This window comes from Pteropus vampyrus, unplaced genomic scaffold, assembly GCF_000151845.1.
Source record: "Pteropus vampyrus isolate Shadow unplaced genomic scaffold, Pvam_2.0 Scaffold1, whole genome shotgun sequence".
Classification (NCBI taxonomy): domain Eukaryota; kingdom Metazoa; phylum Chordata; class Mammalia; order Chiroptera; family Pteropodidae; genus Pteropus; species Pteropus vampyrus.
The window spans coordinates 39,591,214-39,613,813 of record NW_011888782.1 but is presented as its reverse complement, the minus strand read 5'-3'; positions in this window follow the sequence as shown (position 1 = coordinate 39,613,813).

Genomic DNA, 22,600 nt, shown 5'->3' with positions numbered 1-22,600 from the left:
TCTTTAGCAAAGCGATGTCTTAAGCACATAAAATGTCAAACAAAAATGGAGGCTTCTAAATAGGATATATCAGCGGTCTCCAACATTTTTGGCACCAGAGACTGGTGCTCCTATGAGAATCTAATCCCTGATGATCTGAGGTGGAGCTGAGGCGGTTATGCTAGCGCTGGGAAGTGGCTGCAAATACAGATGAAACTTTGCTTGCTAACCTGCCACTCACCTCCTGCTGCATGGCTCGGTTCCTAACAGGCAAAAACTGGTACCGGTCCATGGCCAGGTGTTCCAGGACCCCTGGTCAGTATATGATCTTAAGGGGAAATAAGTCTGGCCAAAGTAAAATATTTAGAATTAATCCCATATAGATAAAAGGCTCTGAAGTCCTTTTATGTCCTGTATTCTCAGTCTTTTCCTTATTGCCAGTTTTAGCGTTAAATCCTTGTCTTTTTCCTTAAAATATTCAGAAGAAACTATAGCTTGCCTTCTTTTGGGCTTGAGAGACCCACTCACCACTTTTCAGTGTAAGAATCTCTGTTAAGAGACCTTTTCCTAGTACCACATATAATCCAGGATGGAGCTGGGGATCTAGTCAGATGGAATATCATGGAAGCCTATGTTCTCCATGGGTATTTATTGTATAAAATGTGATTTTCTGCATTTCGAATTTTATTATTTTGATTTCTGTGGCTTGAATTCCTATATCTTTATTAATTTTGATTCTTTTAAAAATCATTGGTATTTTAATTCATTAAAATGATTTGATTATTTATAAATTCATTCTACTTAGTTTTCTGAGTGGATTTGCAAAATTTCAATTATATGGTAGCTATTAAAAAATTTGCAAATTGTCTTGTTCCCAAATTTTGGGTCAATGCATGCATAAATGTTTCTATATAGATGGTCAAGTCCATCTCTAACTTTCTCAAAAATCTAACAATTCTGATTTAGATTATCTCACAATTTCATGGATCACATTAAAGATGGAGAGTATATATAATTTGATATGATTTTTTGTGTGAGATAATTTGTCGAGAAACAAAACACAAGAATTTAAATTGCTGACATATTTATGTATTTGGAAGAAAATTAAAAGAGGAAATATAAAGACTCGAATTATTTTTTAATAACTATACCTATATTTAAAATAATTTATAATTTAACCCAACACTAGATTTTCTAAAATGTAATGTTGTGTGCTGCCAGTTTGGTCAGAATATATTTGTTAATTTTGATGCACATAAAAATGATATTACTTTTTAAAAATATGTATTTCCTAAAGCTTATCAAATTGAGATTGCTACTGTTCCTGAGAGAAAATATATGTGAATGAACCTGGTTAAGATAAATCAGCTATCAATACTAACTATCACTCCCTATGTCATATGAAATAGGTTTTTGCTAATGGCCTGCAACTAAGAACACTATGTATAGAATACAATTAATGGTACAATGTACAGATGAAAAAAGAACAAAATTCTGTAGGATATGTTAAAGAAATAATTATAATGCAAGTTTGAGAAATATTTTTATCTTATTAATGTAAAATTTTAAAATAAATCTAACTAAAATATATTTTATACTTTTGATATATAGCTCATAACTAAAATGCTTATAATTTTTAAAAATAATTTCTACTATATTTTGCTTTTCATTATAGCTGAGAAACATTCAAGATATCTTAGAGGATTTTGCTGTTATTTGCTGTGTCAGATTTCTTATTCAGTTATATTGGTTAAGATGGGCCAGTAGCAAAAAGATAAAATTAATTTGTCCTAGGAAAGAAAGCATGTTCAAAAGGAGAAAAATCTCTCTTAAACTTCATGGAAATTCTTTTATTGCAGGTGTAAAGATTTTTCTTCATATATCTTTATTTTAGAAAACTAATTGTACCATCTCTGTACCGAAGTTTTGGATTCCTTTTTTTTTTTTTCTGAAGTGCTGTTATTTTTTAAATTCCATAAGGAAAAAAACTGATATCATGTTGACTTAGACAACAAAGGAATTTCAACAGAATCCATAGCTATATGCACCATTTTTTTTGTGTGTTTTTTTAATGAATAAAATTATTTCCTTTGGCTTCCAGATGACCAAAAAATTAGCTCCTTGGAAATGTTGTCAAAACCAGCTGGATAAAATGTAATTCATGTCTCCACTTGACATTTAAATCTGGTTAAAATTTGTGAAATGTTATAGAATTTTAAAATCTATGCTCTCTTGCAGTAGTCACTTTGTGCTCTGACTGGCATAATAAGTAGAAATAATAATGGGAACATTGGTAGATAATCAGCCCATATGGTTACTCACCATATGTTGGGTGCTGTGCATTAACCTATTTTATTCTCACAAGAATAAATGGTTAAAGTAAAATAATATTCAAATATGATCCATCTAATAGATTTCTAATCATTACTTTTAGATTGTTCAACATTTCTACAAGGTACGTATATTGCTTTGACTTTTATATTCAAAGGAAAAAGAAGAAAAAGAAGACTATCCTACTTGCTGAATGCCTCCTAATACAATTTTAGTTACTTCTAGTTATATTTTAGTATATTTAGATAATAAGAATCCAATTATAATGTGTAAATTTCTACAAGCATTTAAAAAATTCAAAAACACAGAAATCCAGTGATCTAGGAAAATAATTTAGATAATTATGCTCAGAATATTTGCAAATATAATGTAATGAAAGAAAAGTTTCTGATATTTCTGTAGGTTAAAGAGTATATCATGTCAACTCACGATTTTTTTTTGTTAATATTTTATTCTTACCTTTAAAAACTTTTGTTATGAATTTCAGATACCATTTATATATAAAAACATTTATACAATTATTATTACCTTTTTAAAGCATAAAATCAAGTGAATGCAATTAAATGCAAAATGCACCTAGATATAATATGCAACTGTATTGCTTCATGAAAGCAATCTGATTCTTCAGGTAACCCAGGACAAATAGATTTATCATCAAGATGAAGAGATGGGGGAAAACAATACCTGAAAAACATAAAAATATCAGATAAACTGGGTAACAATATATTGTATTATATAAACCTTCTGGACTGTGTCTCTAAGCAAAATATATCTTTGCTGTCAGCTCTGCAGGTACCACGCTGCAGAATTTGGAGAGTTATTCCAAAATTTAAAATTGAAAGAACGATTAAATAAGTGAAAGAAAACATGCTGCCTCAAAGAAATAGGCTAATTTTAAAAGCACACTTTACCATTATTATATTTAAATGAGGTATGCGATCATTTGATCTGACCCTACATGGTGCATAGCAACTGCGCTTGCACAGTATTTTTGAATGAAGATTATTATAATTTACTAAGAGGTGCTGTAGGGGATTAGGAGACTTGGAAGGCCAAAACTGCACTTCCATAACAGATATCACTGCCAGATAATTAACCTTGCTGTTTGTTTAGCATCCACCAAATGCTTCATTACTGACTCAGTCAATTATCTCCTGGTAATGACCACTACAGAAGGTAGAATTGCTTAATTAAAATTATTTAGACCAAAGAGGAACTTTGATTGGGCCATGCATATTAGAAAGGCTTGATTAATCTTGATGAGATACACAGCACATTTAAAGCTTTACTTCATTATATCAAAATGCCAAATTCATTCTTGTTCAAATAAAAAAATATTTTTTCCTTTGTCAATTGCATTTAAAAAAATAAGGCAGCAGCAAAAAGGTAGATGAAAACCAGTCTTTTCAGTGCTAAATTTTACTACAGGGAGGTTTGAAGGCTGAAAGTAGAATCCTATTTATTTCATAAGATGCAATTTATATAAATTAGCATTCCTTATTGTTTGACGGAATGACACGTGCTTAGGTGAACTAACTCGGCATTGTGTGTACACGACAATTAAAAGATGAAATACATTTATCTTCACCTTTCTTCATAAGTATCCACCGATGAATGTCCTGGTCCTTTCTTTGTATTAACATGTTGATCTGATTTGAGAAATGGCCAGTTGATACTCTTTGCGCATGAGTCAAAATGGATTAAACAAATCTCCATGTCAGCGGCAGGAGCAGTTCTATAGTGTCTAGTTCTTGTCCCTTGAATAAAGAATTTTTTGTTTCTTTTGTTTTTTTTTTTTAAATGAAGGTAGAATTCATTGTTTTGCCTCATTACTAGCTCTGGTTAGTTCAAAGAACATTATTTTATCTTCTTGGCTCTCAAGATAAAAATTTATAAATGAATTTTATTAAGGTACTGTCAAGTAAGTCGGGTGTTTTCTGTTTTTCTTTTCTTTTTTTTTTTTTGGTGGAGACAGTGGGTTTTGTTTGTTGTTTTTACATATGATGCCTCCTTTTGAAGCTTTCCAAAACTTTAGGAAGGTGCTGTTAGTAACTACATTAATTTTCCAATAAACACATTTATTCTTTAATGAACCAAAAGTGACTCTTAATTGCATATGTTATACCATTAACACATTAATTTCTTACAGGGTACCTTGAATCTAAATATAATTTAGGAAATTAATGCTCCAGGGCAATGAAAGGGCATCCCAGCAGTTCTCAGATGTTATACATTTTTCTCCATGACACTCCCCTCCCTGTGAAGTCTGAGTTTTCATCAGGGATTTCAGTTCAGTAGAAAAATTAATCTTTTAATTTAGCTAAATCTAATAAAAATTCAACAGGTTTTCTCAAAAAAATTGACAATCTGATCATAAAATTTTTGTGGAACAGAAAGGAAAAAAGTTAAGAAATTTTACTATACCAATAACAAGTCATATAAACAATAGATTAATCATTAAATTGCTTTGAGATTTTTGTGTTCATATATTAAATAGTAACATTAAGTATATTACATCATTCACAAAATGGATTTTAGGTGAATAAAGAATATGTATATATCCTTTATTCATGAACAAATAGAATTCCTTATAGTATAGTATTTAAGAAGAAATGATCTATCAATATGGATTTCTCTCATGGAAATAATGTGATATTTAAAAGAAGCTACATAAGAATACATTTGACATGATTGTATTTAAATAAGGTATTACACATGCAGCATGCTATACATTGATTACTGATGCAAACTATAACAATATGCATGGGAATTATAAATATTAAATTTAAGAGAGTGTTTATATCTGAAATGAATCAAGTAATATTGGATTGAAGATGAATATATATGCAAATTTCATTCAACTTTTAATGTGTTATTTTCACATTAAATCTGATTAAATATAGTAAATGGTAATATTTGATTTAGCTGAGTGTTCTCTATGTGGATGGTCATTTATTAATCTTTATTTTTACTGTTCTTGAACTATTTTGTTAATAAAATGGTCTAAATGACATTTCATACTTTTTATAACTGTAATTATTTTGGTATTTAACACAAATTCTCAGAACTCCTCCAGCCACTGAATCACTCTGAAAGTGCTAGCCAAAGTATGTTCCATTTATGCAAAGAAAAAGATATAAACACATTTACAGTGTCTCATTATTTATAAACCAACATACTTATCCTGGAGCCTAAAATGTGATCTGTTGGAATTATTTAGATGAACAACCAAGGCAACAACACTGATAATGATTAATACAACTGTATGTGAATGAATGGAAACATTATTCTGATTCACAAAGGACAAATCTTTCAGCACTTCATTCAATATTGAGAAAACAAAATATCTTACGCGAATGACCAGATAATTAGCAATAATATTCATGTAGATCTGCTTCAGGAGTATAACATAACTTGTATCTTTTCCTAAACATTGTTTCTAAGAATGCATATGATACAAACAAAAAAATGTCTCCAATTATTTATTCATGTATTATCAGTCTTGGTACCCAAGGCCTCCATAATCTCAGTAGACCTATTCCATTATTCAGATATGTGGTTCTGGAGCAATAAGGAACTGGTCTGAAATCATGGGTCTTTTATTCTTTAATCATGTGGCCAAAAGAAGTCACTTCAAATTTTCTCATCTCTATACTGTGTATTTTATAAGTTTGTGAGGATGAACTGAAATGCCATACTTAAAAATATCACACCATGCTTATTCCACAAGCAATGCATCTATCAGTGCTTAGTCAGAGAAACAGAAACCACTTCAACCAATTACAACATAGGAAATGGAGGAACAGAGATACCATAAGAGTCTGAGTGGAATCCCAGAAACTCTCAATGGCATTGAGTCGATGCCAACTTCAGGCTGGAGAGACAAAAAAGGGAAGAGATGTTACTGGATCACAAAAGTTGTGGTCTCCCAGGAAAAGTTGGAACCAATGTAGGGTGGTCCACGTAGAAATACAGAGGAGATGTAACCATTGCTAGAGAGGCCAGTTGATACCGAGAGGGTCCTAGAGAAATATCCTGTTTCTCCCTTTCTCACACTTTTCATTCTCTAACCATTGTCAGATATTTACAAAACTAGCAGGAAGCCAGATGACACAGTGGCCTTAGAAATAAGGCTATCAGGGAGTCAATGTCATTTCCTACTATGCATTCACCTTGGAAAAAGATTAGGGCAAGAAATAGATATGAAGGTAAATAGTACTAAATATTTAATTTTTTTTCTACAAGTGATTTTAATTAATGTAGAAAGTATGAAAATGGAAGTAAAAATCCCCTGTAATGTTATTATCCAGTTGGCAAATTGGTTTATGTCCACATATGGTATGTAGATGCAGATGTGATAAGTGAATAATTATTCATATATCTAATGATAATGATGAGGATAATCTTTTTTCCGTTTATGTGAGAAATTTTACTAAAATTCAATATGCCTGCACTGAAAAGTATATATCCACTTTTATATTATTAGGCATTTAAGCTTCTTCCAATTTACAAGTAGTATAAACAATATTATGATTAAATAAGTACATAATATTTTTGAAATGGCATTAAAATGTTTCTTTTCAGATAAATAAAATTAAGATGCTATAGTACTCACTATTGATGAGACTGAAAGAAAATCACATTCTTGTGTATATTGAGGTAATGATAACTTAGAACTTTTATGGAATATGAATTTTTTAATATATTTCAAGAATCTAAAAATAGTGTAACACTGATATGGCAAGTTATTTCTAACAATTTGTCTTAGGAAAATTATAATTTGAGGGTTCAAATTACAATGTATAGGTTTGTTTATTGCAGTACCATTTATAATATAGAAACAAGAAAAATGTGATCTTTATTAGAATACAATTAGAAAAATGTTACTTATATAATTTATCTATAAATTAGAGTTTAGGCTTATTTAAAATGATGACACAAACTTTTATTTCAATTGAAAAAGCAAATAAGGCATGTATAAAGCACGTATTTTATATGTATGACTAGATAAATATATGAATGTGAATTTGCGTGTATGTGTTTGATATACATGTGTGTTTTTATGGTTTTGTACATACTGTTGAATTGGTAACATCCTCTTATCTCTTCTTGTCCTCTACTAAAAAGAATTGTTTATTTATAATTTGCACTTCCTTATGGCCTTATTTATAATTTGCACTTCCTTATGGCCTTTTCCCCTAGCTGATGTATGAAATCATATAATCGTTTAAATCTATCTGAGGAGGACTGAAAAATCACATTATATTCTAGGAACTAAAATGTCAAATAAGTCCCAAATCATTGAATGCTTATGAATAAGTATGAAAGGTCACAAAATGACAGAAAATTAAAAAAAAAAAAAAAACCTCGGTCTTGTTTGTAGCTGTTTGTTTTAGGTAGAGATTTTTGTTTCCTCCACTGCTAGCCCACCCCTTATCTTTTAAAGATTTTTGAAGGTGGCTAAAATGGTGAGAATATTGTGAAAAACAGAATAAAGCTTTCTGAAACCTACATATGTCTTCAAGAAAAACGCAAACCTTTGGTACTGATTAATTTATTTCCCTGCTTGCCTCCCATACGGTTACTTGGCTTCAGGAGGATAATGAGATATTTCAAGGTGGTGCCCTTCATATTCATTTTTTTTTTTTCTACATTGTTACCAACTCTGATCCTACAAGGAACACAGTACAGGCCGGGCAGGATGCACTTCAAAATGCTGACGGTGGCTATCCACAGGGATTAGGCTTAACAGTAACTTTCCTTATCTCTGTATATCTTTGTATATTTGGTGATTTTTAATTTTTATGGTTTACAAAAACAACATTAGGTTGATGATCAACTAAAGAATATTAAATTTATTTTTATTATTTAAAAAAAAGTAGATATGGTTTTCTTTTGTTTTCCTTACTTTTCAATCCTGTCTGCCATTCTTTCCTGAATTTGTTTTCTTGTTTTTATTTGTGGGGCTTGTTTTTCCTAGAATGCTTTCCACTTTCTCAAAGCTGGGTCTCTCTACCAGCTTTTCAAAGTTATTTCCTGAACACTTTAGCTCTCAGTGATGTTTATTATATTTAATTCTTAATTTCAGTAATACTGATCATCATTGCATATCATTTCTTCATATGTATACACATACATAGAATTCCGAGTAATGTTTAAGATAGTCAAATGTGTAAGAGTAAATTAGCTGTCTAGTGCCAACATTATGCCTTAGTTTAAAAGGTTCATTGCTCTGTTGAAGAATGAAAGTCCAAATACTGCATATAAATGATATTTTGCATGTGTGTAGCACATAGAAGTGTAGGTTGTGGGAGAATTCAGTTTAAGAAATAAAATATTTTATTTTTTTATGCCTCACCTAATATCAAATAAATTAATTCACCTACAAAATAATAAATAATTTACCAATGATTATCACTATTAAGTGACAAGAGGAATCTATATAAGATAGTTATGAATTGCAGATACGTGTGTTACAATTTTCTCATGATTCACGTGGCACGTTGGTAATTTCATTACAAAGAAAGCTTTCACAGTAGCTATACTACTCATGATATTTAAGTAAGCTTTTACCATTCAGGGATTGATTTGCAACTGAGTGTTCTTTGTTTCGTTTTGTTTTGTTTTTCTCCCAAATACAATAAACTTAAAATAGAAACTGAAGAGAAAGTATAGTATATTCAAGTACATGTCAAATTTACAATTTCTGTATAAAAATAATGAACACAGTGCAAGTCCTTTAAATCTTATTTCTTCTAGAAATAGAATATAATGAGAATGTAATGAGCATTGAAATTAATAAATTAAAAATAAATGTCTATAAGAGGAAAAAATGTATTTCAATCAGGCTATAATTATGTTTTCAACATTTTAAATTAATTCCCCAAATAAATATCTTTCAGTGTGCCCAATTTATTACCCATTATCATCTTTTTATCTAAAGCTCTGTTTCTAATTTGACTAAACCATCACATTATTAAAAAAAAATAAAATGAGAGGTGTTTGTTAACACACCCTCTGATATTCTATCATAATTCTCCTGCTGATTTTTAATACTGGAATATAGCTAGAGTGTAGAAGAATTTTTTCCCAAAGGTTATACCAAAACAAATGGAGCCACCTGTAATTTTAGGTGGACAATCTCTAAGAACTTTAATATGAACTCACTGAAAAATAAATAAGCATGACAAATAAGGTGAAGACTTACTAAGTCGTTAAATAATTAAAATGAGAAAAATTAAAAAGTTAATTTTTCTAATGGAAAGCAATTAATATAGCAGTGAATTGGTTGGGTCTGAAGTCAGATTCTGTGTCCTTGTTTTGCTTTGTAGATTTATCTTGCCATGAGCATGTGTAGGCTACTTCCTTCTCTTTGTTCAGTTTCCTTATCCAAAAATCATGGGAAAAAATTTACACCATACAGTTATTATGAGAATAAATTGGATATATTTTTAAAGCTTTTAGCTCATTGTCTGCCTCACAGTAAATACCATAAATATTAACTATTTTTTGTATTTAACTTAGTCACTAAATTAGTTCTTTACACTGTATCTCTTTTCTTCTGTTTATGTTACCCTGCTACTGCATGTCAGGTAAACAATCATCTTATATGTGGCTGTAAAAAATATTTCAATATTACTTTAGTTAATGTCAGCAATTCAGTTATTCTAAAACCATGAAGGAAAGGTATAAGGAGTACAGGTTCTGAAAAAGATAATGGAATGAATGCTAAGTAGAAAAGTGCAATGGATGATACAGTAAATAAGTTTAATATGCTTTATTGGAAGCAAGAAAAGATGATAGAATTAGAATTCAGTTTGGAGTAGTTATTTATCTCACTTGCAGGATTAAAAAACGACTTCTAATTTGGGGGGTAAATTGGCAAAGTCTTAGGAGGACTGATAATTTTACAGTTTGGAAACTATATTACTTTTTAATAGAGAAAGAAAGTCCAGTCTGCACCGGTCTCTAGCTATTTGTGTTATTTTAGAAAAAGCATTGGAAAAATACTAGGGTATCTGATCTCTAGTTCTAGCTCTGTTAAGAACTGTAAGCCCTTCAAAAGTCACCTTCATGGATTCGAGATTCCTCTAATAAAAAGATTTGGGAGTATAAAGTAATGGCTTAAATTTCTTAAAATTTGGTGATGCTAATATAAGATGGTAGTTCTCAAAGTGTGAACTGAGGAAAACCTATATATGTATCTGAGGTGGGATTTTCACCTCATATTAACAAAACAGATTACAACAGATTACATACAGAAACAAGAAAATCTAGCTGTCTTCCATTAAGCTTCACATTACAGAAGTTTGCAAAAATATAAAATAATGCCATAATTCTCTGAATTAAAACCTTTTTTATTTTGGAAATTATAGTTATTTTCATAAAGTTGTCACATACATGATCATGCAATGGGTTTATTTTTATTTTAAAATTAATGAAAAAATAATTATTTTAAACATTTCTCATTTTAAAATTCTATTATAGTAAACATTAAGAGATATAATGCACATTAAAAAATAATTTGAGACCCTCAAAAATTTTTAAGTTTGTAAAGAAATTTTGAGTTACATTTGTTCTTTCACTGAAAGTCACTTCATGGTTTTTCCTAATGGTAAGTTATATTCTGAAATCTATACTGCTTTGCAATAAAGTCAATTTGACTTTTTCAAATGCACTATTATCTTCAAAAAGGTAAAAACATTGAGAATTTTCTTAACAACCACTATCAAATTACATTTTCGAACTTGGTTACCCTAGGGGAAGTTTTTATTTCCTCTACAAATAATGAAAATATAAAGTTATCATGAAAAAATATAGATAATTTGATTATAAAACAGCTTGTTATATAAAGGAGGAGATTCTGCATATGAACTTATGAATTCTAAGGACATTTCTACACTGAATTTTTCAAGTCCTAGCACCAGTATTTAAATGTACAGTGGGAATTTAAAAGTACCACAAATCTCAATTAGTTTTCAATGGTCTTTGGAGAGCAGCTTAACGTTTTTTCCCAGAAAGCTTTGGGAATCTGGGTCAACATCATGAAAGAATGAGTTGGACTAGGAAGGAGTTTTAGTGTAGATTAATTTTTACTTGATTCTCACAAAGAGGCTGAACTTGATAGATTTGGACCTTGGTCTGATGAAGTTTTCATTTTCTCTGCTTAAAATCTACCCAAATCAACCTATTTGCAATTATTCTTTTGTTATTTGTTATCAAATATTTGCAAAGGGAGCAGTATTAGAAAGATAATTGAATTTTCTTCCTATGAGCTGTAAATTTAAGTATCCAGAATACTATTATTTTTAACACTAAAAACTATCAAGAACTCAAAATGGTCTAAGGTTTTACTGTGCTTGCACAATAACATGTTAGCCGACCAGTTTCATTGATACTGGCAGGAGATGTGAGACTCCTGGGTCAAACAGAGGACTTCATCATTTATGGCACAGTCGGCATTATGAAGTTTATGTTCACACCTGATGTTGCTCCCTAGCTCTCATAGACTCTCGTGAAGCAGTATAGTGCTTCTTATACACATAGTAGATTTACATCAGAGCTGAAGAAAATTGATTTCAGAGAAACACAGTATTATAAGGGAGCTGCTAACAAACCTGCCCGACATTTGTCCTAGAAGGAAACATTATCTTTATTCTCCTGCCCATCAAACAAATTGCCTTCTGCTCCTTCCCTGGCAAGAGATATGGTTCCTATCTTCCAAGGTGGTTTGAAAATCAAATATCCTTGAACAGATACTCCAGAACAAAAGCTTTCAATACCTCTGCTCAGTAGACTTGCAAAAAAAAAAAAAAAAAAAAAAAAAATCATGGAAAATAGGAGAAATAGGAAAAATTCATTTTCTTCCAACAATATGGGTGGCCCCCAGATCATGCCTTCTCCATGCAAAATATTTCTGAAATTCTTTTGCCAACCCTCTCTGCATCATTCCATGATTCCAAAAAATGTTACACTACTGGGAGCATAGACAAAGAGAACATTTTGCACTACCTATGCAATCCCTCAAATAGACAAGAACTACATTCATTTATTCAAATGAATTCATAATCCTAAGGCCTGCCAGCCAGCCAAGAGACAATATTGGAGGCACCATCAACCTCTGTCCTCTCTGCCTGATGTAAGTACTACCTGAAAGACCCTAAACATTGCAAACAACATTTTGTTTCCAGGATTACAGAAATATTAATAGAGATAATATTTCTTATTTAGCCTCAAATTATTTTTGCCTCCCTTTCAAAAACATGGTGATTTGTGCCTTAAAGAGTGGTCATAAGAAAATATCAAATGTTGAAACATCACCTCAGCCCTGGAAGTTGTTCAGATCAGCCTTCACTCACTAGCCAGGATTTTTCTAGATGATAGATTTGCTCTCGAGTTCTTCTTTTTCAATTAAGTGGAGTTTGTGCATTTCCTAATACATTCTGCTATAGCTAGATTAATGTCCTAGGCTAAATGGAAAGATATCGAAACATAAGGAGAAACCACCTGTTTTTTGAGATAGACTGATGGTGTGGAGGATTTGTTTAGCTGGAACACTAGAGTGTCATGGCTGTGTTCAAGACTGCAACTTAGTTTCATGCTGCTACATAGAGTCCTATTGATAGTAACCAAAATTAAATGTTGTGTGAAAAATGAATAAATTCTGTCCTAGTACATCAGTTAAACTTATTAATGTGAGTGATGGACTGGTATGCTCAAGGGAAAATTTACCGGAAGCCAAGTTGGTGTAGAAATGAGGACTGGATATTGTTGTGAGACAATTTTCCTTGTATCTCTTGTGTTTCTATGCTTCCTCTGAGCAGAGATATTGACAGCTTTCATTCTGAACTATTTGTTCAAGGATGCTTAAAAACCTGGAGTGAAAGAAATAGTGCTTTCTGCAGGGCAGAAAGTAAATTCATCTATCCCGGGTAATAAAGGTAGCATCTCCTTCCTAGACAAAATTTGGGCAGGTTTGTTAACAGCCCTGTTTTAAAATTGGAGTTTACTAAGTTTGGGGTTCCTCAGCTATAACAAAATACAAACTTATTACATGTGCAGTATCGACCTGTGTCACTACATAAATCCCTCTGGGAATTGGGGGCAAGAGTACCAGTGTGATCATGAATGTCATCGTTTGCCATTCCATGAGTAATAAAGTCCTCTGTGTTTGACTCAAGAATCCCATGCCTTCTTCCAACATCCATGTAACTGTGGCAGACTAACTTGTCACCTTTTTTAGTGTAGTAAAATCTCAGATACATTAAATTATTGACAAATACGGATCTGTATCAATTTCATTAATCAAAAGGAGTATTGCCATAAGAAACCATGATCATATTAACTCCAATAAGTTAAATATATTTGGTAAGTGAAAATTATTTATTATTGATCTCATATAGTCCTTTCATAAAAATATAAACTGTTAATAAGTAATTACTTTTTTTCCTCTGGAGAGTCAACAGAGGAGAACGCATGCTTTTTTGTAGTGCTGTGGATAAGATTGCCTAATTTGTTTTTAATGTTAATCCAAAATCTGTGGAGCCTTTATGTCTCTCTGATATATCAATGTTTTTAATATGCAAAGATTGGTTCAGCTTGCTCAAATACATACTATTTCTTAGTAGACAACTATCTCAGCTATTACCTTTATAAAACAAGCTCTATCTAACCTTGAGCTCTCTTTCCATTAGGAGCTTTCAGAGAGCTCAGAAGCATCAAGAGAAATCACCTGAGGCTGAAAAAGATAGTTGAAAATAAAGTAAATATTTTATCTCCCCAGATAGGCTTTGGTCACTTGGTCTCTCATTAGTTCCATGTTCAACATTTAGTTCACAGCCTCCATAAAATTACACATCAGGGTAAAAGAAATCTAAAAGGTCTCCTGCATGAATATTGGTGAAGATGTTATTAAGCAGGTAAACTCAACTTGCCCCATCTTCTAGAAACACAACCTTGGTAAAATGTAAAGGTGAGGCAAGAACAAAAGGCAGCTTTTTCATATGAGCCAGTTAATTAAAATTATAGAGTTAAAGCTATAAATTCTCCATTTTTTTCTGTTTTTCTGTCTGTATATGTATGTATTCATATATGTGTGTAGGTTATGAATGCATAATATTTACTAACCTCCAGTTGATATTACCAATTAGATAATAAGATATTTTTAAGGAGCTCTATTCTGATTTACTAGAGTTAAATGCTTAATAAATGCAATATCCTTAAAATTCCCAGAAATTTAACATATTTAACTTTCAATACCTTCAAAAATAATCTGATAGAAACAAACCCAAATGTTTTAACAATTCAAGTTCACATAATTTGGTAAATATGAGGCAGAAACTCATTCAATTGTTAGTTGAATAAAAACAGCTATGTCTGCTGAATTATCAGTGCTGAGTACAATACAAGCACACTGTTTTATTCTATACCCTAATGTTACTCAGGTCCTAAACCTCAAATGGTATGCACCTCCTTTATTTGTGTGACTAATTTGTTCTCCTCCTTTAGGTCTTGGTTAAGTTAGTTCCTCAGTGAGTACTTGCCTAGTACCCTAACTTAAACAAGCCCAGCAAAATATTATTTATATCTGACATTATTTCATATCATAGAAATTATATGTAATTAAATTTGTAAATTAGATGCTGTATACTTTTTTCGATCACCAAATGAAAGTTCTCTGAGGGTAGAAACCATGCCAAATTTTTTTATCCATGGCCAATAATAATAACTGACTATTTATTGCATAGATGTGTGAAAATATCTTACTGTGAAGGATAATATAACACTTATTTAAAGAGATATTTTTATTTTAAAATCATAATTTAGTAAATAAATAAATTCTCTGTCAATAAAGCACATGAAGCTTGGCAATTTGGAATCAAATATCACAGCCAAGAAACAATCTGAAGGCAATGTAACACTAATAGAAACAATGTACTTAGGAGAAAAAAAAGTTGTTTGATTCCTATCTGACCAGAAACGTGACAATAAATAGCACAAGAGCAATTCAGACAAAGCATTCAAGTTAGTTGTGCATGTAAGTGTAGGCATAGTCTCTTCCTTGACTTATTTTTCTTAATGATAGTTTTTGAAATCTTCAAATCTTCTACCACAACGGTGTAAACATTCAGAGAATCAATTTTTGAAGAAAAATTCAACTTTCTAAAATAAATCTTGAAGCAATAGATTGCATTTGGTCTTCTCTGCCATTAGTAATTCAGAAGTTTAATGATGACTTCTCTCAATCTGATGAGCTTCTGATGAAATTGTCAGTTGTGTTCTAGAAACTGTATGCTTTTTCTTTCTGTGATATTAACAAAATAGTCTTTGAACTGTTGAACTGAGATTGCAAAGAAATGAGAAATTGCAATGAGATTGCAAAGAAATACTCTAACCTTGATACAGAGTATGTACTTATTGGCAAATGTACAACCTTTTTAATCACTTTTTATTGTCGACAAGAAAGAAATTAAAATATGATATAATGATGAGTATACTCTGGTAATATATATAATTATAATTTTATAACTGTCATAGTTTGGATGTCATTTCTAAATCTCTGATAAGAAGAGTAATAACTGACCCATATCTGTCTCAGAAGGATGTCGCAAGCATCAATTAGATAATGAATATAAAAGTTTAAGATCTCTGGAAAACCAATCAAAACTATGTGCTGATTTATTACTGGTAATCAATCACATAAATCAATTTAAATGCCATGATCATATAATATATAAAAAGAAAAAAAATTTTAGTTATAAAACTATTGTCTATAATTTTATTAAGAAGCTTAATGCTATAAATGTCTTTTATCTATTTCTTGTCCCAGGTTTTTGACAGACTTTTTATTTCTTTGTTATTAATTTTCTCACCTACTTATAAGATAAAATAATAAGTAGAGTTGTATAAATCCAATATAAATCTAATATAAATATTTTGGAATCTTCCTACAGGCTATAAAACACAAATATTTTTACTGATATTTTAAGTTTTATTTTCATATTTATTATTTCCATGTTTATTATTTCCGTATTTATTATTTCCATATAGAATAAGTTGAAGTAATATGTTTCTAATTAAACAGACTACTCATCAAAATATTAAAAAGTTGAGATCATATAAACGTATAGATAATTTAATGCTGACATTTTATAACCTTAAAACATTCCATACTTCAATATGTTTTATTTGTTCAACTCATTTAGTTATCATAAAATGTAACTTACTTAAGAATCTTTAAAATACAAGTGATATTTTACAGATGCGGAAACTGAAACACAGAGAGGTAAGCAACTTGTGTGAGGTCACACAGCTAGTAAGTACGAGCACTGAGATTTGAACCAAAGCATCTGGCTCCAGAATCTGTGTCTTTTGCAATCAATTTGTAATGTCTCTTGTTAATTTATGAAATTAATAGAATCATGAAAAATTATGTTGAAAATTTGAGAAAAAATATCTTTTTTGACAAAATTAGGGATTTACTTGAATGGAAATATGGAATGCAATTGGTTATGAAAACATAGTTATGTATAATCTTCACTTTTTAATTCTTTGAGACTTTAACAATTAAAGAATTATGAAACTATTACAATCAGAATGCAAGAATAGTGGTAACTAATCTAGTGACATATCTCTTACTTCCGACTCTCACTGTTTAGGATAATTATCGATGTTTGGCGATTTCAACTAGGAAATAATTTGCACTATTTAAGTCTCATAAATTGGAGGATTCTAATAATCTCTTCTTTTCCAATGACATTAGATTATGTTGATTATCACCATTAGGCCAATATCACTCCCTCAGAAATATGATGAAGGAAGTGACCTTCAGAGAACTAATGCAAGTATCCTTACTTCTTTCAATGTGTCGCAGGTCTTACATCTCACATTTGTTCATCTAATTTTTAAGAATTTCAAAGCCGTCAATTTTAGAACCATTGGAATGGAGCTTTATCTTTCCATATTTTTTCCTCACTGTTTTCATTTATATTATTCAGGTCCACAGATATCATTTCCATCATTGTTGTTTTTGTATAATTCATATATAACACTTTAATCATCAAGATCTTCAATTTTATAGAGATTTTAATTAAATAAAATAAAAGGAATGTTTATAGATTGAAATGGCAAAACTTTCTTATTTGTACTACATGTCCTGAAACAACACCTCATGTGTACTTTATAATTTTGACCAAACACAATAGAGAGGATATTACTGACTAAACAGGCTAATAGATACTAGACAGTTGAATCACTGACAAAAATTGCATATTTTATGAAAATATTTTATGTAAATATAAGAGAGACTTATGAATTTTAGGACAGTGGTAGGTCACAATTTCCTTGAGAGCTTCCTGAGTGTAATTTGAAATTGGCCCCCCTATAAGCAGAGGGCAGGGAAAAACTAAAGAAAAAGACAGGCCATTCCAGATTGGTAGGTAGCAGGTTTAATAAGCAAGATAACTTACTTACAAGTTTGTCTTGGGTGGCTGCAAGAGGAGCAGATTTCTGCACCCACCCACTAGAATCTTAAAAAGTTTATGAGGCCTAACTGAACTCAGTTATGCACACAGGAGTTGACTAACATATCCAGTTCAGATAGTCTCATCACCACATTACTGTGTCAAGTCCTTGGGCAGCTTCTAGCAAAGGTGGTAGGCAAGTGTAGCACAGGGGAGAAAGTGGGAAGCCTCCAACTGCCCAGGTCCAGCTGTTGGCTCAAACCAGTGGTCATATCTTCTTGACGACCTTCTCTAACAAACAGAACAATTTTACATATTTGTTTATGGAAATCTTATATTTCCTCATAGAAACACAATGAAATTGACTGTTAATTATGAGGCCTCTGATCTTTTAATTTGGGTGAACTTTGGAAGTAATTATGGCAAGAAACTGAGTCAAGTTCCCAATATTCCACATTCATTTCTTATAAGAACTAAGAGCTGATTTTAATAACCACCTTCCTATAGCAAGCAAAACTTCTAATTATAGATAAAATGGACTCATCGAAAATCTTGATAGAAAAAAATAGTTACCTTGGAGTTTGTACTGATGGGGTTCAAGGTCTTTCATCAAAGAACTATGTTGTTCTTGTTAAGAAAGAGATACTACCTTATCTCTAATGCTTTATTCAACCTAAGTAACAAACAGAAATAATATTTATTAAATATCTTCTAAGCAATAAGTCTAGTGATTGTAATGGTAACTTTCAAAGCTCCCAACCAAAACTATTGTTTACATCTTGATGAGGTGTCTGTTTTTACCTAACAATTCCTTCCAAACCTTTTCTCCTCCTAATAGCAATAATCACTTTTCTTCTAGTAGCTAGTATAAAACCAAAGCCTAAAATTTAGCTGTCAGTATTAGAACCACACAGCGTAGTCCTATCACTGCATCAGGATGGAGAGTACTTTGGTCCTTCACGAAAACAAGGGACCCAACTTAGACCTGTTGGCTAGTTATTTCGTTGTAAGATGAATCCTTTGACTCCCTGTGGAGTTATTCTGGACATCATAGTAGCTGAATCTAATCAAGAGACTTGTGTTAGAATAGTCAATTTTGAAGAAAAAAAATTAAGATAACTTAGAAATTTTGAAGTCTGTTATTTTTTCATACAAAATTTTTATTACCTTCTATACCTGAAGAATATCTATCACTTTTTAAGGTTTTTTTGTTTGTTTATTTTATTTTCCTTAAAGCTAACTAGCCTCTGTCACAGAAAGCAAAAAGAAAAAAATATATTAAAAGAGACCTCAGGAATGAAAGGCATGAGTTTGAAACAATCAATGGTATTTGGATAAGAGAAAATGAGAAAACATGGTTCCAACACAACCATAATTAGACAATTATAAATCTACAGCAGTGATGAGTTTATCAGTTACATTCAATAAGTTTTAAATATTGTTTTTCTGCATTATTTCTACATGAAAGGATGTAACATGCTCTTGTAGAGCTTGCTTGATTTATTGGGGAAAATAATACGTATTTTGAAAAATGAGCTCTGTGAGCAATGATGAAAAAGACTAAGCAAGCACAGAAGGAGTAGTTACAGTCTGCTGCATAAATAATGCATTAGAAATCTGTTCTCATTCAGAAACACAAGTAAAATTTTTCCAATGGCACCCAAAATGTTAATTCTCAAACTCTTTCTCAATTAATAATGTCATCATCATTTTCTTTTTTGAAGATAACTAAATTAATTATTTTGAATTTAAAGGAGATTTTATTTTGATTTTTAACAAATGACTTTTTAAAGTGGTTTTTGGCATAAGAAAAGTATTTCTCATAAAAGTACATTAAAAGTAAACTTTTAGATCAAGTATTCTGTTACAGAATTCAGAAACTTATATTTGGGTTTAAATATAAAACTAAGTAACTGGGTTAACAAAATATTCCATAAATGAACCTAGTGAACCACTCAAATGTGCCTTAACAAGAAGTTAATATGAATTAATAAAATAATCTCATGATAGAATATTTATGAAATTAAAAAGTGTAAAATATGTTTAATTTACATGATAATTTGGCCAAAAGTAAATTTAATTTTTATCTTTATTTTTTGGAAAGCTGTCTGAGTTAATAGCTAAAAATAATTTTCAAATGGCATCAAATAATTTGTAAGTAGTCAATTTTAGGGGCTAGTATACTTTTTCTGCTAAGATATTAAAATTTTTATAAGGTGTTTAGTATGTCTATCTCCTTCAAGCTTCAAGAGCTGGGCTCAGTCTAATCATATTATAGTGTACAATAAGAGTAGTTTAATCAGAAAATTCAAATTACAATACGTGATTCATTCTATAAGTTTTAAAATACTGCAAATCATCATTAGTTACCTATTAGTTCATTCCGCAATAGAAGTTTATCAATTCCTATTATTTTTTCCATTTTCTGAGTCTGTTTCTTCTATTACCTCAAATGAAAGCAATGCTGACTTTTTGAGCTTTTTTAAAAATTTGATTTATTTATATTTTTCTACTCCTTAATAAAAAATTCCAATTTTAATTCAGAAAAAATTCTTGTTTTATTCCTTCTAATATTTTAATGATACTTTTCTGAAAACTCATATCTTAGAAAATTCTTGTACCAGTTTATAATACTAAAGACATAACTACAATACCCTGATTATGAATAGTTTGCACTGCCACAGTGTAAATCTCCATCTTAATAGGAAAAGAGATTTTTGTTTGATTTTGTTATGGAGAATAGAGATATGAAACTACAAAATGTAGTACACATGTACAAAAGCATACTTCAGAAATCCAGACCCTAACTCTACACATTCTCCTAGTTATAAATGTAATATGTTAATATGAGTGCAATATATTCACATGCATTTTTATGTTTGTATGGCTAACGAGTGCCTGACTTTGTGCTCAGAACCTATATTAGTTATTTCACCCAGTTCTCCCCAGCAGTCTTTTGAGGCAAGAGCTTTCATTATCATTTCCCAGAGGAAGAAATAGATTTAGATTTAAAAAAATTATTTACAAAAGATGGTAAGTATAAGGGCAGAATTTAAACTCTCATCTGTTTGATAATCTAGTTTGTGTTCTTGAGCATTCCATTTACCTCTATATATACCTCAGGAGGAGTCCATTAGGTGAACACCATACTTCCCACCACTCTGAGTCATCTCCAACATACCTCCAATGCTGATCCATACAATCTTTGATGGGCTGAAGGATCCAAATAAATGTATGAGTCAGTAGACACTCTCCAGTAAGAGGAAATGATAGAATAACATAACTTTAAGAAAATTCAGAGCTAGTTTAGCTATAAGTATGAAAGGAAGCACTCTACTTCATATAATATGATCTCGTGTGCCTACACTTCTCCTATCTGCAGCCATGGTCCTCTATCTTTGTTAAGAGTCCATGGAATAAATAGCACTTTATGTCTCTTTGGCTTTGTCTAATCAGTTATCTTAGCGGGAAGGAGAATTAGCCCATTAGTTTAGCAAGTGCAGCAACAGTGCAGAAAATCATCATTAAGTAGCAGTCTCTTGGAGAAGATGTTTTTGTGGAAGTAAGCATGTATAACCTCTTAGATTTCACCTACTGATGCTAGAAATTTAGATGTAAATATAAAATCATGGCATTTTTGTGTTTGTTCAAATACCGTGGAAGCTGCCTCACTCCCTTGTTAAAGTAACCCAGGATTCATGTATGGAGACCCCAATTAGGGAAAATGCATATTGCTGAGGAAGACAGTCTAGATCCACCACCCATAGTAGAGAAAGCTCTGTTATAGTCCACAAGGTTGTATAAAAATGGGCCACTTTTACTATTTATCCTGGAGACTTTACTCGGTTATATTTTATGAAAATTCTATTACTCCAGATCCCCTGATACTTTGTCACTATTCTGGATTTTAACCTAAGCAGAAGAATATAGATTCTAGTTGTCCCTTCTGTTATATAATCTAAAATAAAATTCTAATGAAAAAAGTTATTTTTTTAAAATTCCACATTTACAGTATTCAGCCTGAATACTTTCATTTTTTCTACTTCTAGAAACTTGAGACTAGAAAATACAGTTTCATCTTTGTATTTCCAGGGTATAGCTCAGGATATATGTTGTATGAAATTATTGGAGAAATTAATGAATAAATGAGCCAAGTGAATATACAGATATTTACAGACATTTAATAGCTTTCATTATTTGATCCTAAAGCATCATCTAAATGTAATTATGAAATGACATTATGAATAGTACATAAGTACTTTATCAGAGAAGATGTGAAATAGCGGGTAAGAATATATACTCCTACAATAAGACTGCTTGGGTTTAAACCTTGGCTTTTGACATTTACTATTTATGTGTTCTCAGGTAAGTTTACTTATGCACATCATGTATAAGTTTTCAGCATGAACAGTTTTCTCCTCTGAAAATTAATTGCTGATATCCTAGGTTTGTTGTGAGGGCAAAAAATAGTATAAAATGCTTAGAATTTGGGTAAGATATGAAGGCTAAAATGGTGATTTTAATGGATTTTTTGGCTATGTATACCTATCAGGAAATGTTGACTGGTTCAATTTCTAGGACTGGGTTCAAAGTTTTATTTTCAGAAAAAGTCTTTAAGCCAGTAGAGAGATTTTCTCTTATTTTATTCTTTTGCACTCATCCACTTCCACCAGCAACAGACAAGCTCAGCTTCTGCTGTTCTTTCACCCAGAATAGTTCTATTGATGATTTCTTGGTTCAAGGCCCAGTTCTAATGTGGTTAGGATATCACTGCAAACCTACAGAGAAAGATGAGAAGGGAAAGTTAATGACTGTATCCAAAGTTAGTA